The sequence below is a fragment of the Mchenga conophoros genome, linkage group LG6 (genome assembly GCF_057382185.1).
Source record: "Mchenga conophoros isolate Kocher_MC1m ecotype Shallow Benthic linkage group LG6, M_conophoros_male_GT1.1, whole genome shotgun sequence".
NCBI lineage: Eukaryota > Metazoa > Chordata > Actinopteri > Cichliformes > Cichlidae > Mchenga > Mchenga conophoros.
In genome coordinates this window covers 26985188-26991187 of record NC_140531.1, presented here as the reverse complement: position 1 = coordinate 26991187, position 6000 = coordinate 26985188, and positions in this window count along the sequence as shown.

Sequence of the window (6000 nt, the reverse complement as noted above, 5' to 3'; positions counted from 1 at the left end):
AATAAGATCAGGACCACTACAGACACAATTCATCCAGCACATTTTGCCAGTGTCATAGATATCTGTCCGCAAACAGTGATCCATCAAACAGTCATCATCACAGTGGGCAGAGGAGGAGTAGTATCATGCCAGTGTGTGAGAAAGAGAAAGAAGAAGAGTGATTGAGAGACAGACATACGCATAGGGGGTGGGGGTACAAAGGGGGGAGGTGGGGGGGGGGGGGCAGTGCGCCAGTGTTCAAGAGAGATAGGCCAAGTGAGAAAGCGAGGCAGTGTGTGCATGCTGGAGTTTGTGTGGAGGGGTACAGAGGAGGGGTGCAGGTGGCATGGAGCTGGCGCAGGCCTGGCCCACTGTCCCCTGGCAGTGCCAGGCTCCATCTGTCATCAGCAGGAACATCTGCAGCCCAAGGTGCCCTTGTCACCCAGCGTTAGAGTAACGAGTTTGGCGTTTCCATTAGTCCAGGGCCCTCGCCTGCCCGTCCAGTTCTAGCCAAAACCATGGCATTTTGGGTGTGAGCTAGTGTGTGTTTGTCTGCGAATGAGTGTGTGTCTAGATATGAGACTGGGAGAGTGCGAATGAGGGAGCGAGCAAGCTGTGGGTGACTGGATTTGTTTGTCAGTTTGTACGCGTGTATGTGTGCGTGCGTGGCCGCGTGTGTCTGTGTTTGTAAGAGCAGGGGATGCCAAGCCAAAACAACATGGCAGTGCAGAGCGTTGACCCAGCTGGGTTGAGCCGGCATGTCGAGTCATGTCCCCTCCTGATGTGTGTGTGCCCAGTGCGCTCACACCGCTGCCAGACCCAATCTCTGGTCCTCTTTCCTTCTCACTCTCACTCACTCTTTCCCCCTCTCTCATCTTTCTGTCTTCCATCTGTCCACCTCCCTCTTATCTGCCCTCTCTCCCTTACCTCTCTCTGGCCCTTGTAGTCTCCTCCCTCCTTGTATGAAAAGTCCTTTCACACCCAGAGTCTATACTAAAATTCTGCCTCTGAACGCTACTCATATTTTATGCCCCCCACCCCAAAAAAAAACAAAAAACAGATGGCACTTCTTTCCCGTTTTCCTCTTTTCATCCTCCTCTCTGAGCTCTCCTCCTCCCTCCCTCTTTTCCCCATGTTTCTTTCCATCCAGCCGGTGTAGCACTGATCCTAACTGGCAGTCCACCTGTTTATTCTCTCTTTTCACCCACTCTCTAATTTAAAAAAAACGGAATCAATTCTGTCTCTCTCAAGGGAAGCAACGTGGATCCATTATTTCTTATTGTAGCTATAACTTTCACATGACATTTTGTTAGGACCAAACACGGATTTGACAGTTATCAAATTCCCCGTGAACAAGATGGTTGCTGTTTATATCTGCGCCACATGGTGGCTCTAACGAGCAGCAATTCTTCTTGATATTAATGAACCCAGTTTGGCTGCGTTTGTGTCACTTACTCCTAGAATACTAATCAGACAAGCAGGAGCGCATCCGAATAAGATAAGATTGATTATTCTTTTCCATTTTCTGTATTAAAAGAAGGCGTGCATCATAAATCAGCTCTGACAGCATCTATGAGATGTTAGCCTGAAGGTGTGAGGGAAATTAGATTCCTCTTAATAAAAAAAAGCCCCACATTGAGGACTCTAGTGTGAGCTGAGAGTCTCTGACATGCAAACTTATACACAAATGCTCACTTAAATGTGACAGACATTTTTTTTTCTTTGCTAAAGCTTATTCTTTGACACTCAAAAAAAAAAGCCCAGCCACTTCCTGTGAGAGAGGAGAGAGTTTTATGCTATAGTCCAGATTTCATTCACTCTCTTCCTTTCTTGGCCCTGTCCTTTAAAGGTTTCTCATCCCCTTATCGACAGTTTAAAAAAAAGTGTGTGGCGATAGAGTGAGTGAGATAGAAAAGGAGAGCCACAGTGAGATAAAGAAAAGGGAAGCGACAACTGCTAATCAATAAGATTTCTCCAACCTCGCTTTTTTTTTTCTCTCCCCCCGAGGCCCGCGGCATTCAAGACGAGCCAAGACGAACTTGGCATTGTCGAGCACGCCTTAAAAAGAAACACCTGCGAGGTGGAAGACTTAAAAAAAAAACAGAAGAAAAAAAAAATCCTGCTTTTCGCAGCTCTTAAAAATGTTGGCAAATGTTCCATGGGTTTTCTGGGAACAAAACAGTAAAAAGAAAGAGCTTCCATGCAAGTGAAGACAAAAGGGATGGTTTTCCATAGAGATGGAGGTGTCATTACACTAGAGACGGTTGCCAGATTTGGACTTATCTTACCCCCCTCTCCTCCCCATCCCCACGCCCGTCCTTGTAGCTATGCGATCTTAGTTGATTACCAGTGCTTCGAGCGGTGTTCAGAAAGCAAATAATGGAGAGCAAAATTTAGCTGTTGATAAAATATGTTTGTGGCTTTAGATGGGAAGATGGGATCGGTGGGGAATGCGCAGAGAGACAAAGATGGAGAAAGCTAGGGAGGGATGGGAGAGAGGAGAGAGAGGAAACTGGAGGGGGGGGGGGGGGGGGTAACTAAAACAGATGGCACTCTTGGCATCCACCTCTCTCTTAAATCTGTTTCTGCTGTTTTTCTCATGTGCACGAGGCTTTAACCCTGTGGTAACCTGTGTCCCAGCCTGACCCCGAACCTAACTGCTGTATGTAACAAGCTCGCCGTGTGGGTTTGTGTGTATCCGTGTTCATCTCTAGCACCTCTCTGTCTGCACACCCCTCTAATCGGCACCCTATGGAAGTGAGTATCAGCTGTTTTTAAAGCCTCGCTTTCATTTTTGATATGCATCTACATCTTATTTTATCTAAATGGGCTACTCTGGTATTTGTGCTGAGCTTGCCCTCTGCTCTCCTGACTCTCGGGAATCAAGTTCACTCACATTCTTTCCCCTCAGAAGCTCCAAATTTCTGATTTCTTTTTGTATGATTTTGCAGCGTTGACAGTGACAGATTTTCATTATTATTAGGTGGCAGAATACAACTATGTGCAACAATCAAGTACAGTCTGGAGAGTTTCTTTTTTCAGAACATCTCTGAAGGACATGCTACATTTATCTGACAAAGAAGATTACTTTTAGGTCAAGTGTCTACAAAATACAGTCCATTAATAGTGAAACTCTTACATAAAGTACATCAACTGGCAGCATTTCAAGAAGTAACACTTGCCTGTTCATTAATAAATGTTACAATAATAAAATCACACCAGCAGTGTTATATTGTACATTTTGTTGTTGTTGCTTTGGACTTTTTTGTTCACTTTTAAATCGTGCAGTCGTAGCTTTTATACTTCTTTGAGGGATCTGAATACCTCGTCCGTCACAAAAAATGAATGGTGCTCTTCGTATTTTGACTGCGTGCAAAAAGTCTCATGCACCAATTTGCAAAGGCTCTTCGTTCAGTCCACGCACTGCAATTTCAGATCAGATCGTCTGAGCCTATTTTGTCAGTTTTGAGATTTCTCAGCAATGCAGAAGAAATATTTTTCCACTGGTGAAAGGAGACATTTTAGAAACATATTTGGGATAAAATAACTAAATTATTCGGGAGAACGTGAAAAACAACATTGCCGCTCGTGACTGATAGAAGAAATATCATCATATGGCTTCAAACACCTGGGATGTCGACTGTGTATTTAGGCCACGTCCGTTGCTCAGTAGGTAAAAACATCCATGTGCTGACTCCCATAGACAGACTACAGATTTCCCTCAATGCACATCACTTATATGTGGGGTGCTGCAATGGTGTGTGCTCATTTGCATAATCTCCCATTTAAAAAGGGATGTGCTGGAAGCCGTTGGGAGGGGGTGGTGGGGTGTTGATGGTAAGGGCCGGGGTTGGGAGGTGGGAGGGTGTACAAAGTGCCCATTGTGCAGTCCCAGGATAGGGAAAATGCCCTGTAGGGCCTGGTTTGTGCATGTGTGTGTGTGTGTGAGTGTTTATCTATGTGTCTGTGTGGGAGCCACACCTGTCAGAAGAGCCTGAGGGAAGCAATGGGATCACTATAATGAGTGTGTACATGTCCATATACGTGTCTCTGTGTGTGAAGCAGATATAGTCAAAGGGATTTCATTAAGAGGGACAAGAGCATTAAAAACTGTGGGCTATATCAATCTTTTATGTCCTAATTGTTTCCCTTTATTAACTTGGCTTGTTACCATGCCATTTTCTCTTTCTCAGTCGCTGTCAAAAACACACACATGGTCACACATACTCCCACTCACTTTCTCCCGCACTCAGCAGTAACCACACTTAGCAGCAGCATGATTTGATTACTTCTCTTCATCATGCCAAATCATAATCTACCCAAGACGCAGCAGGCCGATAGGATCAGACTGGAGAAATAATGGTAAAATCTGATTTTTTTAAAAAAAATTTTTAGGGGGGTGGGGGGGGGGCTTTTGAGGAAAAGAATCCAGAAGTGCCAAAATGGCTGATGGCTATGTCTCTAATGGTAAAATGTAATGCTCAGCAATCTGCTTAATATCCCCGCCGCACTCGTTAGATTAGTGAACATTAAGGAGATTGGAAGATTTGCACTCTTTTGTTTTCCTATAGCAACACAGGGGCATAGAGACTACACTGCTAATGATAAGGAACCAGAGGTACGGAGAGGTTTAAGGTGCATGAGGGGGTTACTAAGCTGCTGCGATTTCAGTTATGGAGGATGTGAAACAGATGAACTAACGCAACTGTTGTTTAGGGCAGCCGAGATGTAACTCACACACATACACCCAAAAAAACAGAGTGAGAACCATTTCTGAGACCACACAGCGGCACAAAGATCATTGTAAATAATATTCTTTCTTTCACCGCTATGGGAAACAGTAGCAGCCCGAAGTCGTCCCCCTATTAATGACTAATTCCTCGGCTGGATTGGCTCAGGGCAAGACAGAGAGCGGTGTGTGACCACCACCAGTTAAAGCAGGGCCGTGCTGGGATTCAGAACGTTATCGGAGCTCAAAGTCCTAATTCCACACTGGGAATACTGCCATGGGTAACATAATAAGTCCACTTTAGATCTGAGGGAGAGAGAAAAAGGTTTTGTTTTGTTTTTTTATTCTGGAGTCTTGGCTCCTTCTGCGGTAAAGTTCCTTAGGCGAGCGTAAACAGATCAACAGAAAAACAGCTATTTTATTTTGCAGGCTCCCAGCAGTTGTGCGAGCTAATAAGAATAACTATTAAACTCATGTTCTGGTTCCCAGGGAGGGATTTTTTTTTCCTTTTTCTTTTGAGAGAAGGCAAATTATATGACCTGAGCTCCGTAGGGTGTTTTATATCGCTAGGGTGAAGCAAAGCTGAACACATTAGTACTGCACATATCCACTGCAAGTGCAGGACTTGTCACAAGCTTATTTTCCAAAGCCTTCACAATCCTGTCTTTCTTCTTACTGGCCTGCTCAATGCTCGAAGCTTACATAGAAAAAATAAACTGTCATTTAAGAAGGAAAAAAAAGATTATTTTGGATAGCTATCATCACTTTTTCGTTTCAGGGGGGTGAGTGTTTGGGGGGATTTTTTTTTGGCCATTTTTTCTAAAGCAGTCCTTTCTTATCGGCTGGGTGAAGCTTTGACAAAGCCCGAGATGATCCACATACCTTGTTGCTTGCAAAGGTCACACATGGCCTCGGGGGTGCAAACAAGAGGGACACAAACTTGTTCATAACACGCAAACTTTTCCTCACATTTTTATGTAGGTGGAATGCTTTTTGTATTTATTATTTCAAAACCTGATAAGTTACCCCTCTTGTAGCCTCTCCTTGTGAGCTCGACTGTAAGAGAAAGTTCATGTCCCTGACACAAGTTTGATTTTTGTACTAATTTAAGGCACCGCACTTATCTAAATAAGCAGAATAACTCATCCTGACTGGATTAAACAGCAGACATTTATTTGAGGCATTTTTCGGTATTGTTTTGCACTTTTTGTTTTTATATCATATTGTTTTGTATTTCAAAATTTATTTGAGTGATACTTTATTACTAAAGTGGTATTGCTAGTGTGTAAGTC